The 24045-nt window shown below is 34.6% G+C and overlaps 1 long non-coding RNA gene across 1 annotated transcript in view; it reads right to left on the minus strand.

The window, feature by feature from the left end:
• Positions 1–6783: 6783 nt before the first annotated feature.
• LOC112652716 (uncharacterized) overlaps positions 6784–24045 on the minus strand; it is a 57557-nt gene continuing 40295 nt past the window's right edge. The window contains exons 3-4 of the long non-coding RNA XR_004815098.2: positions 16820–16908; positions 6784–13412 (exon numbers count right to left, since the gene is read on the minus strand). This is a non-coding gene — a long non-coding RNA (uncharacterized LOC112652716). The remainder of the gene's footprint in view (positions 13413–16819; positions 16909–24045) is intronic.

Consider the following 24045-nt stretch of genomic DNA (forward strand, 5'->3'; position numbering starts at 1 on the left):
ATTTTAACGGGTATCATTTCGAGTCCCAATCTGAAAATATATGTTGTTTGCTAGGAGTCCATTTACTTGGTAACATCTGAACTCCAATTTTTATGTCTCTATATATGACACACTCAAAAGTTCTATCCCATTGATTTAACCTCTCAGCACCTTCTTGCTCTTTTTCACCCATGTTCCCTGGAACAAGCTACCTAAAACATAGCCAATTTCTTTGCATTTCCTTCTCTCAAAATACCTTGGTTCCCCCAAAAAAAATTAAAAAAAAAAAAAACCTTGGTTCCATAATTCATCCCGACTGTTCAGGTTGATCTAAGATTTGTTCTTCTGCATTCCCTAATCTAACATTACTAGAAGTAAAAATTTAAGGCAATTTGTCCATCAAGGATAAGCATGAAAGAAAAGCAATGAAAACTTTCTTCCTTGCTATGATATTAGTTTCCTATGACTGTTGTAATAATTTCCATCAACTCTGCAATTCAAAAAGAGCAGAAGTGTTCTCCTTAGAGTTCTGGAGGCCAGTAGCTGAAAATCAATTAGCAGAATCATGTTTCCTCCAAAAGCTCTAAGGGAGGATTTTTTCTTGCCTCTTCTAGCCTCTGGTGGCTCTAGGAGTTCCCTGGCTTGTGGCTGCATAACTCCAATTTCTGCCTCTATTTTCACATGGTCCTTTCCCATGTGTCTGCGTCTTTTCCTCCTCCAGTCTATTATGAGAATACTTGTCCTCGGGTACACCATCCTCCAGGACAATGCAGGATATATTCATCCCAAGGTCTTTAATTATATCTGCAAAATGCCTTTATCCAAATAACGTCACAGTCAGAGCCTCCAGGGATTGGAATGTGAACGTATCTTTTGAGGAACCACCATTCAATGCACTACACGTATGTTGAAACTTAATCCAAAATAATCTCAGGGTATAGAATGTTTTGAGGACTCTGGGGTTTTAGGATTTGAAGTCAAGAGGTGAAACTCAACCACAGTGTTAAATGGAGGATTTGAATTACATTAATTAAATATAATGCATCTTTTCTACTAAACTGAAATGGAAAAACAATAAAATGTGACCAGTTTTCTTGTTTCATTTAGAAGTCAATCAGTATTTGGTCTTCTTTATACATTGGAAAAAATCATAAATATAAACGCGTGGTGAATTATATGCATTGCAAAAACTTCTAAAATGCATATAAAATACATATATAAAAATGTTATATAATTTGGATGGGCTTTGCGTCTGGGTCCGTGGGGGATGGTTTGGTCCTGGAGAGGGCTGGAGCCTGGTTTCCCAGGAGCCAGACTGCAGGCTGGGACCACAGGGGCTGTCTGGCCCTGAAATAAGCTGACCACACGGGCCTATGATTGTTGGCCTGTTACTGGAGCCTCAGAAGCGAGCCTGTAGGTGTGATCTGGCAGGGGGTGGCTGGGAGCCTGAGACTGACCTGAGGCTGACACTGCAGAAGCTGCCCAGGTGTTGGGGTGTGCAAGAGGCCTGACCTGCAAGAGTCAGCTTGTGGTTGAGGTGGGTCAAGAGCCTACTTTTCTCATCAGACTTGCACGGGGCTTTGTCTGGCAACCTGGGTGTGTGGGGAGCCTGCCAGGAGCCTGGGGTCACAGGAGCACCTAGGACACAAGAGCTGGCCAGTGCTGGAGTGAGCCATGGCTTGGGATCACCAGAGCTAGGTTCTTTAGACTACCAGGTGCCCGGTGTCTGCCTGGGGCTCTGGGAGTCTTCAGGTACCTGGAAGCCTGGTTGCATGGGAGCCTTACAGGAGTCACCTTAGATGTGGGGGGTGGCCTAGTCCTGAGGTCCATGGTGAAGCCAGATTCTCAGGTTACTCTCTTCCTCCCAGGGGGCAGGTGTCTCTCTCTCTGCATCAGGCTGCCTGCACTTGGGTGAGGAGTGATGGGGTAATGGGAATCTGTCTTTCCTGTTTCCCTTAATGTATATTAAAAAAAAAAAAAAATCTGTACTTCCTCCAGGTACTACAATCTCTTACCTGGAATTCTTAGATCCTGCAAAGCTACATTCATGTACAGTTGATTGTGCAAGTCGATGCTTCTGGGAAAGACAGGCACAACTATCGCTCTGCTCTATCCTTTTGCTTTAAAATTTCAAAAGCAAAGTAGCATTGCCCCACCATGGACAGACAATGTTCTATCAGGGCTTCCTACAAAGTATTTGACTTTTGAAGGAAGAGTCGCTTATGACAAGTCGGCATCCCACTGCCTCACTCCAGGCTGGCTGTTTACCAACATTTGACACACGTTAAAAATGAGAAGTTAATAGGTTATAATTATGCTCTGGCTGTGTGTGTGAGTAGGAGAGTGGCGTATGCAAAGTCACGCAACTGGCGACTCTCAAGCATATGCAAAAACAATTTTGTAAAATGAAATTTGGAAACAAGATTTAGTAAGGGCGATTCACTAAAGCATATCAGTAAGCTGAGGAAAAATACTGAACGTTCAGCTTAATCCAGGGCAAATTTTCATGAACTCACACTGCCAGACTTTGTAGACATGCTGAGGATGAGCACATACTGCTTTGAGGAAAAACTCCATTTAGCAAAAAATGTCTCTTTATTCTTCTCTGCTTAAAAGAAAAACATAACTTTTGCAAATCACGAAGCCATGTTTAAAACATTTCAAGGTTGGTGTTCGCTGTACAGAATGCCCCATTCTTGGACATTTTTCTTGTCTTTTCTTCCTTCCTCTTACCTGAATGTATTGCACCTTGAAGTTCTTACCCACTTCCAAAGTTTTGGCACCATATTTTCTAGTTCAGGTCTCTTTCCTGGGTTCTACCCTTTCTCTACACTACACATTCCACAGGATTTTCAGTACTTAGATGACCTTAACTCATCCTCTTCTGCTGGACTCTCTCTTCTTCCAGAAATATGTTTTTTTTTTTCCGGTTAAGAATATCACCGTCCACTAAGTAACTAAAAAGAATGTGTAATCTGACTTATGTTCTTTCCTTCCTTTTGCTGCTGAACCTGAGTCCGTTACTAGGGACACAAGGGAGTCTCTTCAGGGTATGCTCCGGCCTCCACGTTGGTAATCTGTCCCACAAATCCTAACCTTGTTGACCTCTCTGATCTTCAAAGTTGATCTCTTCCACTCAGCATCACTGCCTGCTTCTGATAGAGAATGTTTTCCCTGTAACAATCGCATCCTGAAACTTTCCAGGCAGCAAATCAGGCACTCCTAGGGCTCATCCTAAACGTTTCCTTCCTCCTGCAAACTAGTATCCTTTTCTCTTTATTTCAAACCTGAAAACCCGTGTTTGTATGTGGTACATGTATGTGGTTTCCTAGTTGTTAAGGCTAGATGGTAAATCTAGTTCCTCATATCCCATCATAGGCAGAAATGTTTGCTAGTGAGAATTTCTCCTTAGAGTTGGACATCTGTAGATTTTATTGTTTCTTTTTAGCAAAGCAATACATATTTTCAAACAAAAGTCTGTTCCATTACGACAACAACTCTCTTGCTTATTTATTTCCTTTAAGTGGAAACTATAAAGAAACAAAGGGGAAAAGTGGTAAAAAAGTACATTGTACCTACTGAAGGGATCCTAGACAGGAATTTAAGACTCTTGCTTCCACTCAGCACAGGTAATGATCTGTTCTCAGATGCCATCGACCTGGTCTTCAGTAGAGTAGGAATCATCCTATGATCTCTATGCTCTGGTACTCAACAGGCCTGGCACACTTTGGAAAGATGGAGGGAATCACTGCTCCCCAAAGTCTGGGTGGCTAATCCCACATACTGAGTGGCCTGGATACTCTTGACATGTCTTCTTTTTTCTTGGCTTTCAGTTTTATCAGCCTTATTTTGAATGTTTAAACTCAACGTTTCCTAAATTATTATTTATGAAACATTATTAAGAATGAGGCATTCTTTGGAAGGGGAGGTGGGCGGGGGGACGGGGTGACTGGGTGACGGACACTGAGGGGGGCACTTGATGGGTTGAGCAATGGGTGTTATACTATATGTTGGCAAATTGAACTCCAATAAAAAATATACAAAAAAAATGAGGCATTCTTAAGAAAATTTCATTTCACACATTTTAGCATGAAACAAAGTGCTAGAACTTAAAGGGGAAATAGATGTACAATTATAGTTGGAAATTTCAATGCCTCATTTTGCGCAGTTGGTATTGGAAATAGGCAGATTGTGAGCAACGTTTTGCCTAAGAATGACAGAACACATGTTTTTCTAAAAAGACACAGAAAGGTTAAATAAGGTAGACCATATTATGGACCATAAAACAATTCCCTGTAAATTGTTTAAAATTGAAATTATTTAAAAAGTATATTCTATATTCTTAGGAGGAGATAAATATAAATTTGAGAATAATAGCAGAAATATATCTGAGGAATCAACAAAACATTTATACATGACAGATTTCAATGAATAAATTTTAAGGAAAATTATATTTTGAATAGAATAAAAAAATTAAATGTATACAATTTTCTGGAATGAAGCTAGAGTAGTGTGTTGGGGGATTATAGCATTAAATACTTGTATTAGAAAATAATATATGTATCAGATGTTTTATTTTCTACCTTAAGGAAGAAAGAAGAATATTTTAAAATAAATCAGATGGAAAGAAATAATAGCAGACATCTAAAATATTTTTTTAATTTTTCAAAGATTTTATTTATTTATTCATGAGAGACACAGAAAGAGGCAGAGACGCAGAAGGAGAAGCAGGCTCCATGCAGGGGGCCTGACATGGGACTCGATCCCAGGACCCCGGGGTCACGCCCTGGGCTGAAGGTGGAACTAAACCAGTGAGCCACCTGGGCTGCCCAGACATCTAAAATCTTAAACAGAAAAGAAAAAATAATTATCGATATTCGAAATGATATGAGAAACATCACTTCATTTCCTATCATTGTAAAACGACAATAAGGATATTCTGAGCAATTTTATGTCAATAAATGTTATAAAGAAATGAAATGGAAAAATGCCTTCAAAGACACAAACTCCATCACCCATTCAAGAATAGGTAATGTGTTTCCCTGTATCTATTAAATTGAATATAAAATTGAACTCACAATTAATTTTTTTCAGTACAGTAAGTGCAACAACAAAATCTTGATTTGCAGATGGAATCACTAATCATTCCCCAAAATTTTGTTCAGAAAATAGAACAAATCATTCTGCTGTCAAGATTACACTGACCCTAAGACCAGACTTCACAAGGGACTTACTTCACAAAGAGATGCCTTTATATCATGGTTGAGCACCTGTCTTTGGCCCAGGGCATGATCCTGGAGTCCCAGGATCGAGTCCCACATCGGGCTCCTTTCATGGAGCCTGCTTCTCCCTCTGCCTATGTCTCTGTGTCTCTGATGAATAAATAAATAAAATAGTAAAAAATATATAGACATAGAATCCCTTAAAAGCATTTTATAATATAAAATACCGTGCTACACAACACAATCATGAGAAGTTTATTCAAATAATGAATGCAAGGTTGATTCACCCATTAAAAATCAAGCAATGTAAGTAATTCATAATACATGTAACATTATCCATGTAATTAAAAAAAAGTCATCTTAAAGTTGAAGATCAAGCATTCAACAACATTCAACGTTCATTATTCATTAGGAAATCTTTTAGCAAACTGACTATAAGGAAACTTTTTTTTTTTTAAACTGATAAATGGTATAAAAAAGAATTAGCACCTACGACCATACTTGATGGTGATTATTGAATACTTTCTCACTAAAACTAGAGGAAAAGCTAGGATACTCGGTTTCTCCATTTCAGTCTTATCCTGAAGTTCCTGTCCTCTGCAGTAAGACAATAAAAAGAAAGAAACCCAGGTAGATTGGAGAGGAAAGGCAACACTTCTGTTATTCACAGAGGACATGAGCATGTATAGAAAAAATTCTTCTTTTAAAATAATTTAGTTAGTTAGTTAGAGAGCGTAAGCAGGGAGGAGATGCAGGAGGATATATAGAGAGAGAATCCCAAGCAGACTCCACGCTGAGTGTGGAGCCCAACATGAGGTTTGATCCCACGACCCTGAGATCATGACCTGAGCTGAAATCAAGAGCTAGGTGCTTTAGTGATGGAGCCATCCATGCTCCCCAGAAAATTCTAAGGAAAATATAAAAATTTATGAGTTTTATAAGATCAGGAGATAAAAGATCAATAAACAAAGCAAAAATCGATTTTCTCTTTATATACTAGCATTGAAAAAATCTATTAAATAAATAAATAAATAATATATATTTAAAAATCACATTCACATCAGCTTTGGAAAGAGTCAAATAGGAATCAATGTAACAAAGAAAGAGAAAGCATTATACAATGAAAAGTATAAAAATTGATGAAAAAGCACAGAAATGTAAATAAATGGAGAGACATTCCATGGGAATGAATTGAAAGATGATATTATGGTAGTTCTCAAATTTAACTGTAGGTTCAATATGATCACATCCAAAATCATAGCTTGTGTGTGTGTGTGTGTGTGTGTGTAGAAATTGAACAGTGATTTTAAAATTTACATATAATTCGAAGGTCTTGAATAGCTGGAACAATGTGAAAAAGTAAATATGTTCTCGTACTTAGGTCTCAGATTTTTCTTCCCAGCACTTCACCCAGTCTTGATGAATTTGCATCATCCCTCTCTGCTTATAAGGATTTTACTTCTCAAACTTTTTAATGCTGATTTTTATTTTATTGAAGTAATGGAAACAATTAGAAGGAAATCTGTATACACTTTCACCATCAGAGCTACTGTGTCTTTACCTTTCTTTTTCCTTTTCCTATTTCAATGCATGGATCACCCATACCTAAAGTCACCCCTACTCGTCCACTGGATCCCACCTCCTCTTCCACTTAGGCAGTAATACCTTTCCTGAGGACCTTATATAAATAAGCAAACTTGCATAATTTCAAATCATCCTTTCTTAATTTTTATGGCATTTTAAACCAAGATAATGTAATGTAGAAGGTTGAGTTATTTTTTTTTTTTATCTTCAATTTACCATTCCATTGAAGTATGAGGTACAGATAATGGGGGCTTTGTCTTTTTACTGTTATGTCTTCATTGTCTAGACCAGTTCTCAGCATCTGGTAGGCTGTTAATATCCTTTTCAAGGTCATCACTTTAGCAATTTTGAGGTTTTTCGTTTATATCATTAACATCATCCTCTCCACTAATCATCACCATCTGCATATACCATGTTACATTATAACTCATTTTAAGGACAAAATACAAAACAAAACACAGCATTAATTCCAAGTTATGGTTATTACTCCCTTTTATCAGATCCTTTTTTTTTCCAGCTGAACTCCCTTAAAAAGTGTTGCTATACTCTACAATTTCTCTCATCTCAAATATTAAAAGTATCTTGTGTTTCTTTCACTGTTTCTACTCTTGTCCAAGAGATAATATTCAGTTATTTGGATTATTGTAATACATTTTTAACTGGTCTCTGGCCCCCACACCTGGACATACTTCAGTGCCAGATTGATCATTTTAAAATAAAATAAGTCATACACTTGCTTGAAATCTTTTTGTTTTAATATTGTATTTAAATTCAATTTGCCAACATATAGTATAACACCCAGGGCTCATCTCAACATGTACCATCTGTAGTGCCCGTTTTTTTTGTTGGTTTAGTTGGTTGGTTTCTTTTTTATATATATATTTCATTTAAATTCAATTTGCCAGCTTGAAATCTTTTGATTTTTTTTTTCATTTTACTTATAGTGGAGGCAAAACTCTTCATCAAAGCCTCCTAAAGCCATATGCAATCTATCCCCCCACTGGTTTACTGACTTATTTTCTAGTTACTTCTTGTGCCATAGCAAACACACAGCCTCAGTGTTGGCCCACAGCATGCCATAATATCCTGAGCCTCAGGTCTGTCTGTTGTAAAGAAATATCAATACTTTAATCTGTCAAATACAGAATTAGCAGCATTATTTTCAATAGGCCTTATTTTGGAGCAGGCAGCAAAGTTTTTATGACTGAACAGAAATTGGAGATGCCATTGACATTGAGAAGTTATGTTAAACATGTCCTTTAAAAAAAAAAAAATCCCATACCTTTAATACCAATGATTTATTTTAAAGGGCACGGGAGGAAAACTTAAAAATTGGAAAGGTGATCGGTTTTGGGAAGCTTTTGAGGGAGATGAGAAATAATTTTTGCTACTTTGTCCTAATGAGAATAAGGTGGTCAGTTGGATAGAGGTCACTCATTTTAAAAGGTTAATTAAAAGAATTGCATTATTTCTAAAGGAAATTTGCTATATGAGGAGCCACTAAATCACCTTTAAATAAATGACAAGAAGCCAAGATTTAGGGGACTGCTGTACCAGTATTTGAAAATAAGAAGAGTAAATATTTTATAGGTTCTAAAAATGATAGACAACAAGTACAAAAAAAAGGAAAACAAATATAGCTCAAAATAAGGAAAATTTTCTATTAATAGGATCTGTCTGGAGCTGTCATAAAATCATAAGGAAATGGCTTCAGTTTACTGGTTGTATACTAGTATAACCTGAAAGACTCTTTGGCAAATTGTTTCAAAAGCATGCAATAATCAGTTGAGTAGTCAAAATAGAACATATTTAAGAATAAAATCAAAGTTGAAGTTATTTTATTTTCAGCATTACAAGTATCTCTAGGCCTAAAGCATTTAATGACACGCTCTCATCCTGGCCTTACCATGCAGTCCTTATAAATCACCCTGAACAGGTTTTCCTTGGAGATAATAAAACTACTGACTTCTCGAACTCCTTTTTAATTGAGTTACACATAGCACAATTTTAAAACACATAGGCCAAATGAACACCATCAAATAATGTTTAATAAGTAAAATTAAAGTGGAACTAAAATGCAGGTGTTAATTATGCTAGCCTAAAGCAAAGTAAGCAATAACAGTTCATATTTTTAAAGCTTGTAAAAATTTAATAACATATTAGAACTGTAAAGGAAGTCTAACTCAACAGCAATGAAACTTGCTCCATGTACATGAAGTAAAATTGCTTTATGGAGTCAATAAAGGAACCATTTATCCTTACTTGTGGGATATTGCTTCTGTCTTTTTAATAATCATTGGTAAACTCAATTATTTCATACACATTTGTGAATATATGTCTTGAGAGAGAAATTGAGTCCATTTTAAGTTATGTCAATAATAGTCTCCAAAGGTTTGAGCTTTCCTAAGTCCTAAAATCCTAAAGAAATTTACCAAACATGAAAAGATTATATTTTTCTGTTAATATCTAGCTCTTGCCTGGGAAAATGAATTTCCTTTTCTCAAATAATTCCCCCAAATGCGTATTTTAGCATGAATAGCTTTGTTTTAATAATGATTTGGATTTAAATTATGACATATGTTTTGAAGTGAAGTCAAGAATCTTCATTTCACTTCTGAAACTGTCCTGCAGAGCTAGAGGGGGACCATGCTCAGAGGTTTTAATAACTTGGCATCATTAATCACCCATAGTGGATTCATACAATCTGATTTCAAATATAAGCCAATCACCTATAGTTCTGTGGCCCAAAGTAAATTTCCATATCTAATGAGTTAAGAATCTTTACTTGTAAAATGAAAATAAAATGGAAAATGTAATTTTTTTCCTTTTGTACATCATTAAATATTATCAAGAATTAAATAAGAGTACAGGTAGAAAAAAAACTAACAATGTCTTTGAATTAATTTTGGTCAATTTCATAAATTTTATGAATTCTGAGTCTATCGATCCCTTTTCCTCCTACAACTTCATGTAGATAATCTAGACCAGGATTCAAAAAACTATGCAGGGTGTTCATATAATGTCCATTTTTGTAAATAAAATTTTATAGAACACAGTCATGGTCATTTGTTCATTTTTAATTTCCTATGGCTGCTTTCATGCAAATTCGGATAATTGCCTCAGTATGGCCCACAAATTTACTATGTAGTTCTTTGAAGTAAAGGCTTCCTGATCCCTGACCTAGAGATCAAGAGTAATCTATGAATATGCTTTTGTTTTACCCAAACTTCTTATGAATTCATTCACAACTAATTTTATTATAACTTCATTTACTGTGTTTGAAATGGCTTTGAAAACAATATTTATAGTTTCTGATCTATTATTACTACTACAGTTACTAAAACTTATAAGACTTCCACAAGTCAGTAGTCTAACATTAATTGTAAGTGTATAGATTTGTGATTTTCTAAGATTTAAGTTGTACAGATACAGTAACATTTTTACAGCTTTCTTAGTTTTAAAACGTTTCTGAATTTTGCCTGTTATTGACCTGTCAGTTGTTAACCTACCCACTCTTCTTTCAATGTTATTTTACATTTATTCTAAGACACTTGATCTGTTTCAATTTTGGATCTTCTCTATGTCAAAAAGAAGAATGAAGCCAGATCATCCTTTTGGAAATACAGAAAATTACTCTCCTCCTTTGGATGTGTGGGAATCCTAATAGCAGATGGGAAGAGACTCAGGCTGGTGCCTGTGAGCAGGATATAACTTACCTAGATCTGTAATTCTGGATAATATTATTATTACTATTATTAGATTTACTTTTCCCTCAAATTTCAGCCAACTCAATGAGGTGGACAATTTATTTGCATGTGGCGAAGAAAAGTATTTCTCTATAATTATTGTACTCTTCTCCGTATCTATTATTGCAGCTCCATCCTTATTATTATTCTAAATAATTTTTAAAAATTACTATTGTGCCTTTTCAAATAATTTTGTTAATTCATTTTGTGTTTTTTCTTTCAAAACTCAGTATCTTGTTTTGTGTGGTTTTATATTTTAATTTATTTTATAATTAATTTAGTAATTTTATTTTTGATCTCTATTTAGTTTTTTTAGTATGACTCTCCTTTTTATCTGAATGCTTAGTTCCTTTTTTTGAAAGAATGTTTTAGTTTCTTGTAATTTATTTAATATTGAAGTTGATACTATGAGTTTTATTCTGAGCATCATTGTAGCTAAATCCTTTCCGCTTTAACACATAGTACTTGTCAGTGTTATATTCTTGAAAGTGTTTGATTATTGATTTATTCAAGCATTAGTTATAAAAGACTTTACTGATGAATATTAATTTACAGATGAGATTTATAAGTTTAATTTATGAACAGACTGAGATTGTGTGTATCTATACATTATATATATTTTATATGTGTATATAATATGTGATATATATAATATTTGTATACTTATTCACAAAATTATATGGAGCTATCAAAAAAAATTATATGGAGCTATCCCACATATCTGTAGGACATAGATATATGATATGCCCCATTAATTTTTTTAAAGTTTTTTTTTCTGGTTTTCCTTGAGAGCTGAAAAAATTCCCAGAATTTGCAGCTTAGACTAGTAATATTTTTAAATAGTGTTCTATTTTTTCAGTTTGTTAAATAACTTATTTTTAATTTATTAAGTTTATTAAATTTTAATTTATATATATTATATATAATTTATTAAATTTTAATTTATTTAATGTATTGTTTTAATATCACAAACCTTTTCTTATTCACATGTAATTTTCTTTAACTGCTTAAATGCATTGCACTTTATATTTTACAGTGTTTTAAATTTTTTGTTTTGTCTCTACCACTAGGTGTATTCAAGTAGTATGCATGTGCTGTAATAGTTTTGTCTTTTGCTTTATTTTGTTTCAGGTTCTTGAATCACATTAAACATTTGACAATAATTTTATCTACAGGTATGACTTTGAATATACTCAGATCCAGTAGCCCCATATAAGACCATTGCTTTCCTTTGACAACTGTTGAGTGTCTCAGATGATAGCGGGCTGACAAGCCATGAGAGAGATCTGAGGTAGAAACATTATATTGGCCGTGGTCAGTAAATGTCTAGATTTGCTGATTTATGTCTCTGCTAGAGAAGAGCACAAGTGAGTCTAACTCCAAAAATACTTCTTTCCTGAGTTTTCTCTATTGGACCGTTAAATTAGTAGTACATGAGGGAGCTGCCACTTTAGGAAAAGTATTATTATTATTATTATTACCACAAATTGGCTGTTAGTGGAATAGATAAATCACCCTCATGGGAATATAGAAGATACATATGATACATATACAACTTTCTATGGGTTAGCCTAACCTAATATCTTCCACAGAAATACTATCAGTGACATTTGACCAGTTGGTTGTCCATTGTCAAGATAGAAATACAATGGGAAAGCTGATTGAATTTTTAAGTAAGGAGAAACATATGGATTAGAACCAAATTAATATCAATCTGTATATTATTCTATCACTTCTGGAATTCCTTGTATTTCAATACTAAAATCTCTATAACTTGCATGTCTTACTTTGCAACAGTTTTACTGTGAGATATAGAAGATGGCTTGAATAAATGATGGCACATGGTATTTTCCTAAATTGACCCATTAGTGTTAAGAAATCATCCTTCCTCCCATACTAAATGTCTTCATCAAATGCAAGAAATAATTAAATTGTAAATTTTGAAAGTTTGAACTGAATAATGTAAACGAAAACTTAAAAGAAATAAAATTTACGTGGAATAATAACCAGGTGGTAATCCTTTTGAAAAAACTGTTTTGTGTAGAAATAGATCCTCGGATTACAATAACAAATCTTTAAAAATCTACTCCATCTTTATAGGTAGATAGACACGATATATAGATAAACAGATGATAGATAGATATTGTTAATAGGTAGACATAGATTAGATTTACAGAGCAGCAAAATAGATGTAGATAACTCTCTATTGGTCTATCTATCTATCTAGTCAGTTTACACCAGCATACACTACTTACTCAGTAATTTGTTAGGTCAAATAGAAAAGTTCATTAAAAGAAAAAAGAAAATTATATCTTTAGCTCTTTTCCTAGTCAAAACAAAGTCCACTAGTCAATACTGAAATGCAAAAATTTCAAATTACAAAAGTGCTTTAAGAATAATTGAGCGTTAAAAAAAAGAATTGAGCACTTTCAGAGTATTGAAGAAAATGTAGAATTTCTAAGTATTAATTCTAAAGATATACTCAACAATAAAATATATAGATACACTCATATATTGTTCAGCTGAACCACACTGTTAACAACAAAGAATTTCAATATGGAGAGATTATGTAAACAAAACTATAAAAGGCAAATTGTAAAATACTTTAACCAGAATATATATGGTAGATAAATACATTTTATATAAAACCTGTATGAGAAGAAGTTAACATTTGAATTCTAAGATGTTTCGGATTAAACATCTTGTATATTATCTCAGCATATGGACACCAGCTGGAATCTGTATTTTTGCATCCCCTACTGCTGGGTGTGCTGGTATAACTAGTGATGATGATTAAAGCAAGCAGAAGTGATGTCTATGGGTCATGATCTGATAAGTTAATGTTTTTCCTCCTCACTTCCTTTTTCTTTCTTCCAGATGCCTGGGAAATGGGAAGAAATGGAACATCATCTTGAGCTTCGAGGGGAAGCCATATAATGAGAACAACAGCACCACCCCCATCAACCCATCAGCTCTTAACGTGAGAGAAAAATAAAACTCTGCCTTATTTAAGCTATGGCATTTTGAGACCTCTTTATTTATGTATTTATTTTGAAACCTCTTTATTTATCTTATACTGAACCCTAACAAATGCAAACAATAGAACCCATGGGGACACAGTTCTGAAATGATGAGAAAATGTTTCACCATTTGGGGGAGGAAACATTATAATATACATAAAAAGCCTTAAAATGTTCATTATCTGTAACTTAGCAATTTGAGTTTTAAAAGTGATTCAAAAGAAAATATAAGTACCCGAAGGTTGTTGTGCATAATTGGAAAAACAAAAGAAAAAGTGTCCATCAGTAGAGAATTGACTAAAGACGTCTTGCGGCATTTGTTAAGGTGTAGTGGACAGCTGCTATTGCTGCCTTAATAGCCCCGTTCTCCCTTTTCGTAGAAATGCTTTACTCTGGGGATTCATTTTTTCTGCTACTGAGCTTCAAGCCTCCTCTTTCTGTAATATTTGGGGAATATAAACAGCTTACAAATTCCTTAGGAGCAAAGTTAGAGAGTCACTGCTTAATTAGACCTAGAGAAACACACACACTATTTTTTTATACTGTAACACATATTTACTTTTTTTTTTTTGCTAGGCTTTTAGAAAAGCAACTAGAAAAGCTAACACTCCTGCTGCATTTCAGGATTATTAGTTCAGTCTTTCCTCCTTTCAGTAATTAAATAATTCAGTACAAACGAAAACAGCTGAAGTTTCTTTTGACACACGGTCTTTTGAATGCTATCTGAATGACCAGAGGGATCATTTTGCCCTTTTCCTACAGATTATTTTAAAAGTTCCTATTTCAAAATGTGATGCTGTCAAAGGATAATAGGCATGTACCCAAAACAGATATACTATTTTCCCTTTTGGGTACTTTTGTTTCACCTTCATGCTTAACTAAAGAAACATTCAAAATAATAATAACCCTACTTCAGTTTGTCATAGTCTCAGAAGGATGTTTTGTTTCCTCCTTTTAAAAGGAGGCTTTCAGATTTTTCAGGAACTTTAATTTTCACGGGACTTGAATTTTTAGCGAATACAGGTGATGCTAAGTTACAAACAATGGAGCTAAATTAAATGATAGGACCTAGTAGAATTCTTGTACTCGATTCCCTGGGAGATATTTTCAAAAGAAATACAGGAAAAAATTCTTACAGTCATTCTATTTTTTTAACACATCTTATTTGATCAATGCACGAAGACTTTTTTTTTTCTATTTGAATACTTTGGGAATGGGGGAAAGTCTATGTATCCCATCTTATCTCCATCAGCCATGAGGAAGTTCTAACAAAGATGCCATTTCCTGAGTACTTACAAATACATTTATAGATGTTCAAGTCGTTGTCTTTACAATTAACTCATTTCTGTTGTTGGCACCACACATGCGGCATTAATTACCTCTAAAGTCTTCACAAAGATTACAGTATGGCTTGAAAATAAAACTTAGAGTGACTTTCATTTATCTCTAGCAGGGAACTAGAAGAGAGGGTCATTGCATTCAAAGATAGTGGCATAAATTTGACATTACAGGAATAAATATTTACGGCTGGAGGAAAGACTGCAATTCTTTACTTTATTGTAAAACACAAACTGAGTGCTTTGTGGAGCCTAAAAATAGAAAATACACATATATAAATAAAGCTGGGTTACAAAAGGATCACTTGTCACATGCTGTGAAATTAAGTAAGGGCTTACACTATTACAAGGTGTTTCATATGAAGGCAGTTCATATCCATCCATGATGGACTGTAAAGATAATCAGGAAAAACTTTGTGTCACTATTTCATTGTGAGTATGTTTTCTTATTAGTAGAATAAGAAAAGTTGGTGCAATTTATAATGGTGCTATCATATTTTGTAAAATATGGCATTCAAATCAAAAAACATTGAACACCAATTAAAAAAAATCTTCTAAAAAAAAACATAAAAATAAAAACATTAAGAAATATTCAGAGTAGCTGCAAAATTCTCCCTAATGCTTTTCCAGTTTCAAATTTCTTTCTAGGAGCTCAGGTACTACTTAAATATTAGATTTTTAAGAAATGCAATACATATATGTATATACACCCCATATATTACACATATACATACGTAGACATTACACACCTATGTGTTACACCCATATACACATATATGTAATATGTATATGCATATACATGTGTATGTACAAGCATGCAGTATGTATATGTAAACACATATATACACATACATTATATTTTATTTTTCCAGATGATCATTTGTTTAAGAGTAAATTTCCCATCACTCTTGCTAATTGGGAATTTCTAAAGCACAAAATGAAAATAATAATATTTCAAGGCAGAAGACTATGGCAAACCATTTTTTTTAGGAAAGTTTATCAAAGGATGACACGTTTCATTGTATAGTAATCATAAGTTTTCTATGTCCATGTTTGTGTGAGGGAAAATGAGTTAAATTTAATAGTTTGCTAAGTACATAGAGTAAAAGAGAGTACTTATGAATATATTTCTTGCACATCACGTACTATGACATGTAGATGCACCTGAATGCTCCCAAGCTGAACATGGAGTCAGTTCAATATTCTTAACATATTAGAAGTGATAGGTCCATGGCAGGGCTAGTGCTTTCATGAACTGATGAATAATATGCTGCTGTGAAATAGACAGGAGCTCAGCACTGAATCTGTCTCAGGAACATATGCTCAATTTTTAAAATTAATGCTATGTTCATTTTCTATTATCATTTAACATTTTTTTTTACTTTTTAAATATTAATCCCATTTTATCATCTTAATTCAACAATGTTTCAAAAGCTCTGAAGAAATTATTTTAATGAGAGTCATAAGACACTTTGTTCTTATTCTTTTTAGCATATTATTTTTAAATGGTTGGTACAATGGGCATTTTCTATTTTATACTTAATTATAACAAAAATAAATCAAATGAGAAGGAGAGGGAGATAAATTAAACTAGAATAGGAACAGAGTAAGATCAAAGTGAGAAGAAATAGTAAATATATTAACCCACGTCTCTGTCAGCATAGGATACTCATGATGAGACTACAAATGATCCCCTAAATTTCACTGGTTTGCAGCAATTTATTTCTCTCATGCTACATTTTTTGTCATGGACTTGTCTCATATTGTTTCCCAGTTTCAAGCTGATGAAATTGCTTCTATCTGGAATACAGCCAGTATGGAGACAAAGGAAAAAGAGCACAGCTTTACACACAACTTGACCACACATTTCTCTTAAAACCTCTGATGGAGTGTGACTATGGTTCTCCTGTCCAGGTTCACTAACAACTTACATGGCCAACATGGTTTCTTCAGGAAGAGTTAATGGATATTTGTAGACTCTTGTATAATCTGTCACGTTCAGTCAAAACAGAAGATGGGCCTTGAAAAGAGTAGTGACAGTCAAAATGCATTCATTCATTCATTCATTCATTCATTCACTTAACAAATAATTACTGACCTCCTATTGAGTTGAGACAATGTAGTTGACTGGTGAAGATAGCCTAGAGCCCTACCCTAAAACACATATATAGTCAGAAAGAATATAAATGTTAAGTAAAAATTACAATAATGCATGATGAATATATTCATAGGTTTCATTGCACAGATGGAAAGGAATCAAGTAGGTGGATTCAAAAAACCTTCAAAAATAGAATGTTGAGGCCCAATGATTGGGTGACAGAAAATGTTCACAGTAACCCTAGGTTACAAGGCTGAAATAAAATATAGATATTTAAGATTTGAAAACATGAATTTAGAAGTGATATCTCATGAAAGGAGAATAGAATGACCTAAGAGCAAAAGGCCTGAATCTTGAGTCAGACAGAAGAAAAAATAAGTCAGTGATGGAAAACACTCAAGAATTAAAAATGCAAGGCAACAATGACCAGAATAATAGAGCTAGAGGGTTAGTACAGATGATCAGTGATATGAAATATGAAAATTCCTATTTATTCTTCTCAAATCCTATAAAACCAAAAAATAATTTTAAAGTGTCATCATAGGTTCAAATAATTTGAAATATTTGAAGTTGTTCCCAAAAAATCTGCACAAATAATCCTTGGATTCTTAATATTTTGATACAATAAAAACACATTTTTCCACACAACCCCATGCAGGAATTTCTTTATTTTTTTAGTTATTTTTATTTATTTATTTATTTTTATTGGTGTTCAATTTGCCAACATCTAGAATAACACCCAGTGCTCATCCATCAAGTGCCCCACTCAGTGTCCGTCACCCAATCATCCCCACCCACCGCCCACCTCCCTTTCTACTAGCCCTTGTTCGTTTCCCAGAGTTAGAGTCTCTCATATTCTGTCTCCCTTTCTGATATTTCCCACTCATTTTTTTTCTCCTTTCACCTTTATTTCATTCAGGAATTTCTATCCCAAATTTATCATGAGATTGTTCAGGAATCCAGATTCTTCTATGTTGCGAATCTACTTTTATCTGATTCACCACAGATCTCCACATCCAATGAGTAGATGGAAGAAGAGATAGAAAATTCCAAGGTATATTTCAGTCCAAGAGTGAAACAAATAATTTCTGTCACATTTTATTGTCCGGTATTCTATCCTGTGGCCTCACCTAGATGCCATGATAGCTTGGAAATGCAGTCATTTCCAATGAAGGCAGTTGCCAGCAAGAAATTCTACATTATGGAAAGAATGCCCAAATCCTTGATGATAACTGCCCTCCCTTTAATAAGAAGTAATAAATCAGTCTAAATACAAGTACAATAAAGCCACAGTTCAAAACAAAGTAAGGGAAATATAATAATTTCTTTCAGAAATGAACCTGAGCTGAACACAAAGTCAATGCATAAAGAGATCTGGAAGGACAGTGAGTCAAATAAGTCATAGATTAATGTGGAAATACGTGTAGTGGTAACAGAGATAATCACACATACCTACATATGCACCCACACAGGTGCACGCACATACATGTAAATGTAAGTGTAAATAAACAGGAAACAAAGAAAACTAAATAGTTGATAAAAATGAAGAGAAAAAAGGTAGAGCCAGAATAGTAAATCCTCTAAACATATATACAGTTGGCAAGGTAGACAGGAGGATATCTTAGCCGAATGTGATTTCTGGAGGCTGCAGAACTAGAAGTCAAAGGCTATATAGGAAAAGAGATGTGGTTGTCTATCAACACCAAGGAGATAGTTGGAATTGAGAGCCTACCATAGTGGAGCTTCTGGAAAGGCTTGGCATTCTACGTAAGGATGAACTGTGAAACCTCACAAACCCTCCTCTACTGTGAAAGAAAAGGATGATTTATGTGAAATATGTCTTATCATTGGATAGGAGATGAAAGTGAACTAACACAAGAGCAGATATAAACATATAACTAATCATTGTCCAATAAACCATTTGAAGCAGAAGTAAATTCCAAAAATTGAACATAGGGAATATATCCATATGTCTCAAGAATGCCAACAAGAGGTAAGTCATTTTGGCCAATGATGACATGACAATAGAAACTTAGCAACTCTTAAGAGGCATACGTACCAGGGAAATATAACAAAAAATTTTAATAATAACCTAATTCCTTTTAAATATTTGAACTGGAGAAAACACATAATGGACAATAACTGTAGACACAAATTCACATGATTTCAGTATTAACTACATCTAGCTAATCCTTTAGAGAGATCACATATCTTTTCTTTTTAATTTATTTTTTATTGGAGTTCAATTTGCCAACATATAGCATAACACCCAGTGCTCATCCCGTCAAGTGCCCCCCTCAGTGCCCTCCACCCAGTTGCCCCCACCCCCCGCTCTCCTCCCCTTCCACCACCCCTAGTTCATTTCCCAGAGTTAGGAGTCTTCCATGTTCTGTCTCCCTTTCTGATATTTCCTACCCATTTCTTCTCCCTTCCCCTCTATTCTCTTTCACTATTATTTATATTCCCCAAATGAATGAGACCATATAATGTTTGTCCTTCTCCATATCTTGATGGAACGGAAGAGATTGTTAAGTGTGCTCTGCATTCTGAAATTTAGTCCTACTAATCAGTTCTCTACCTGACCACATTCTGAAGCCTACTCGGGAAACACCCACACGCAGTAATAATAGCAACAACAATAATAATAATAATAAAATGTGGCTTTGAGTCAGACAGACTTGGCTACAAATTTTACTGTCATGTTTTCCCAGCTATAGGATGCAAAGAGAACTAAATTTAGTGTAGTCTTATGTAAAATCATATTAATAATAAATCCTATGCAGGACAGTTGTGAGAATTGATGAAGAAGCAAAGAACTTCATTTCTGTTTAATAAATAATAGAACACTTAAAAAAAAGTCTGTAAAAGCTGATTTATAGAATTTGATCTTTGGATATACTCTTTTTTTTTTTTTTTTTTTTTAAAGATTTTATTAATTTATTCATGATAGTCACAGAGAGAGAGAGAGGCAGAGACACAGGCAGAGGGAGAAGCAGGCTCCATGCACCGGGAGCCCGATGTGGGATTCGATCCCGGGTCTCCAGGATCGCGCCCTGGGCCAAAGGCAGGCGCCAAACCGCTGCGCCACCCAGGGATCCCTGATCTTTGGATATACTCTTATAACACAATTCCTTTCAAACATTTTCGTAATATGGAGCAATGATTGTTTTTTTTTTTTTTTTCTGGAATTAAAATTCTATTGTGTTTGGCCTATTCAAAACTTATTTATTTACAACTTCTTTGTGTAAGGGATCATGGAATGACAATTTATACATCATTAAAATTGCCACGTTTATTAGTATATTCTACAGGATAGAATAGCAAAAAAAAAAAATGCTCAAGTTTTATTTGTTGCCAACTAACAGAACTACTACATGTTTTTTTTTTTTCCCCCTAGGTTAAATAAATAAATAGTCCCATCTCAGTCAGTGGAGTGGGAAAAATCCTGTGGTAGGACACTAGATGCTGGAAGGAGTATGACTACAGCTGCATGCTGTTGAGCAAATATATCAGTTAATCTCTATGTAGCTTGGCTTCCTTATCTATAAAAATAAGATGGTCTTGGAGAACCTTCTAATTAGACATCTAGGAAAAAAAATACTGTGTTGATTTTCACTGTTGAGTAGTTTTGGGAGGCATACCCTGACAGAAAGGTTAGCATGAAGTCCATTAGGAAATGGAATATTCATATTGTGTATAACAGCAAAAGAGAACTAAACTAAATAATGTAATCATAGATGTTTGTCTTATAAAATGTTCATGAGGATAAAGGCTATTTATTCATCTTTAAGTACAGAGCAGGATGTGTAAGGAATGGGCAACAGCTCATGCAAAATGCATGACTAACTATTTTCACTAAGAATATGTAGCTGCATACTCGCAAGGTGAGCAAGACTTAGCCTCATTTAGCTAATGAGAGTTGTGGCTGCATATTTCATATGCAACAATGGAGGTGCAATCTCATAGAGGTTATTTAAAAGAGCAGAGATACAAAAATACAGAACACAAATTAGCCTCGGTGACCCAGAAATGACTTAGATATCAAGAAAATGGTTTTACATCTGATATACTACTTACTCATCGGAGGGTTTAATCGTATTTTAAGAAGTTAATTTATTCAATATAACTTACCTTTCCATCATAACATCAGCATTAGTTTGCCTTCAGAAAAGACTATAGTTTTATTTTGCAAATTATTGGCATTTACCTAATTTTGATTTAAAAAAAATAATGGGATTTCTAGCTTAAAAAGAGTTTATACCTAAAATCAAGGTACTTTAATGTAAAATCACATGGGAAAAACAGTTATTATCAACTAATTTTAAAATCCTCTGCACTATCTTATATAATAAGGTAGATAAATTCAAGTAATGTATCTATTCAAAATATTTGCTCTTTCAGCCTCTTTTGGACATGCAAACCACTTGTAAATATTCTCAATCTTAGAACTACTGCCCTGCTATAGAACAGAAATAAAGTACATATTCTCTGTGGAACTAAGCTTTCCGGAAAAAGTGCAAAAATGCACAAAGTTTCAGTTATGCAAGGGAAATAAGTCCTAGAGATTTACTGTACGGCAGAATGCCTATACTTAAATTTTTATTATATTGTGTGCTTAGAAATTTGCTGTAAGTATAGATTTTATATTAAGTGTTATAACAGGAGCACCTGGGTGGCTCAGCAGTTGAGCATCTGCCTTTGGCTCAGCATGTGACCCCCAGGGTCCTGGGATTGAGTCCCACATTGGGCTCCCTGCAGGGAGCCTGCTTCTCCCTCTGCCTGTGTCTCTGCTTCTTTCTGTGTGTCTCTCATGAATCAATAAATAAAAAATATTTAAAAATGTATTACAATAGGGATCCCCGGGTGGCGCAGCAGTTTGGCGCCTGCCTTTGGCCCGGGGCGTGATCCTGGAGACCCTGGATCGACTCCCACGTCGGGCTCCCGGTGCATGGAGCCTACTTCTCCCTCTGCCTGTGTCTCTGCCTCTCTCTCTCTCTCTCTCTCTCTCTCTCTCTGTGACTATCATAAATAAATAAAAATTTATAAAAAAAATGTATTACAATAATAGCAATAATAATAATAATAGGAGGAGGGAGGAGAAGAAGGAAGCAGCAGTGGAGAAAAACAAGAAGGGAGAAAGAAGGGAAAGAAGAAAGAAGGTGGAAGGAAAGTTTTAGAGGCGATAGATGTTTATGGCATAGATTCAGGTGATGGAGACAAGGTAACACTCATCCCCAGCTCATCAATGTACACAGTACATATGTACAGCTCTTTGTATGTCAATTATACCTCAATAAAGTTGTTTGTTAAGAGAAGGAAAACATTCTAAAATCCTTGTAGCTTAGTTGACTTAGTTTATTGCCCTGGAATAAAAACTATTCAAGAATTGTGGTTCTAAGTATGATCCCTGAAACATCAGCACTGCCTGGGAACTTGTTATAAATGGAAATTTTTAGTCTCAACCCCAAAATACCGAAACAGAAGCTTTGTGCCTAAGAAACCATCCAACTGAGCCATGCCAGAGTGAGAACCGTTATCCTAGTGAAGGATGGAGAAACACATCTCTGTATAAGAAGGGTATCTCTATCATTTATATAATAATGAATGACTAAGGAGTTGAAGAGTTTTCAATCCTGTGAAAATAAAGTAATAAAATAATAAATAAAATCACCTTTCCTCACTCTATTGTTCAGAAGTATGTGGTTGGCCCAACATGCAGTAAGGAAGATACGGATCTCTCTGATAGTACTTGAGCGTCTTGTATCTGTTACCCAGAAAAATTGCAACTGGGTAATTGGAAGAACGCTGTCCTGGGAAATTGGACAGAAGAGAACTCATCGACATGTGTGGTAACCATTAGTTCAAATCTTTATTAAATATATTGCAGGATGAGAAGAGCTCAAAATGACAGTTCTGGGAGCAGAAAGCCCGAAACTCTGCCATGTGTGTAGACTGGGGAGCCTACGTAGCTGTTCAGATTTCAAGAGGAATAGAGAACGTGAAGGTTCCTCATTATACAGGATCTGCTGGACCGAGGCTGTGGTTTCAGCATTAGTTGGTCAAACTGGGCTTTGCAAGAGAGGGGAGAAATGGTTAAGGGCCAAAAATCTTATGCAGGCTTTTGGTCCTTCAACATCTTTTGCACTTGGCATAAAATCTAATGTGAAAGAGTCCTAGGAATAAGCCACCCAGTATTTTCAATCACATAACAGTTAATATTCAGGCATCTTATATAATGATTTTTCGTTTCTTGACATTTTACATGTAAGGTGTCACCTCCATATGTTGTGGGCAGATCAGCTCATTTAATCCTCATGTGTTTGTAGTAGGATTTCTCCCTCATTCCACATTTTACAAACCTGGGATGATGAGCTACAAGGTCAGTTTCCAACTGAAGTCTTAGGCCAAAGAATTTCCTCTTAGTTGTTCATCTAAACATCCTTTCAGTAAATTGAAACAAAGACAGTTTCAAGCATGCTTAGAAATGGTATATACCAATGATAGGAATGAAATAACATTCATTTTGTTAATGTAATTATCTTGTTATGTCTCCATTTCTACTAATGACCCCCCAAAAATGATCAAGTAAAAATCAGTAAAAGCCACACAAACCAATGACAGTCCATTAAAAAAGAAAACCCTGATTATTATGTGACAGGAAAAAAATTCCTCGGTTTTCTAGATCAGCAAGCTCTTCGGAAAATACCATGTTCTAATCATACGGAATATATAATATTGAGAATGAGCTATTCTTTTAGTTGTAAATGTAGAAATACACGCGTACGCACAGAGGACTAATTTAAATATTTTTTTAAAAAAGAGATTTCTTAAAATGTCATGTTAAACTGGATTTCAGTTGACCAGAAAATCGGATACCATGCTATAAATTGCTGTGTTTAATCTGTTTAAGGTCAAGCATTTTGCACACAATTACTTAATTCGAAGAATGTGATTCGATGTGGATGAAGAACAAGGTTAATAATAATGATGATGATAATAATAATAGTATCTTAAATAACATATAATTAATACTGTATTGCTTCTTTGCCAGGTCAGTAT

Source organism: Canis lupus, chromosome 4 (assembly GCF_003254725.2).
Source record: "Canis lupus dingo isolate Sandy chromosome 4, ASM325472v2, whole genome shotgun sequence".
NCBI classification, from domain to species: domain Eukaryota; kingdom Metazoa; phylum Chordata; class Mammalia; order Carnivora; family Canidae; genus Canis; species Canis lupus.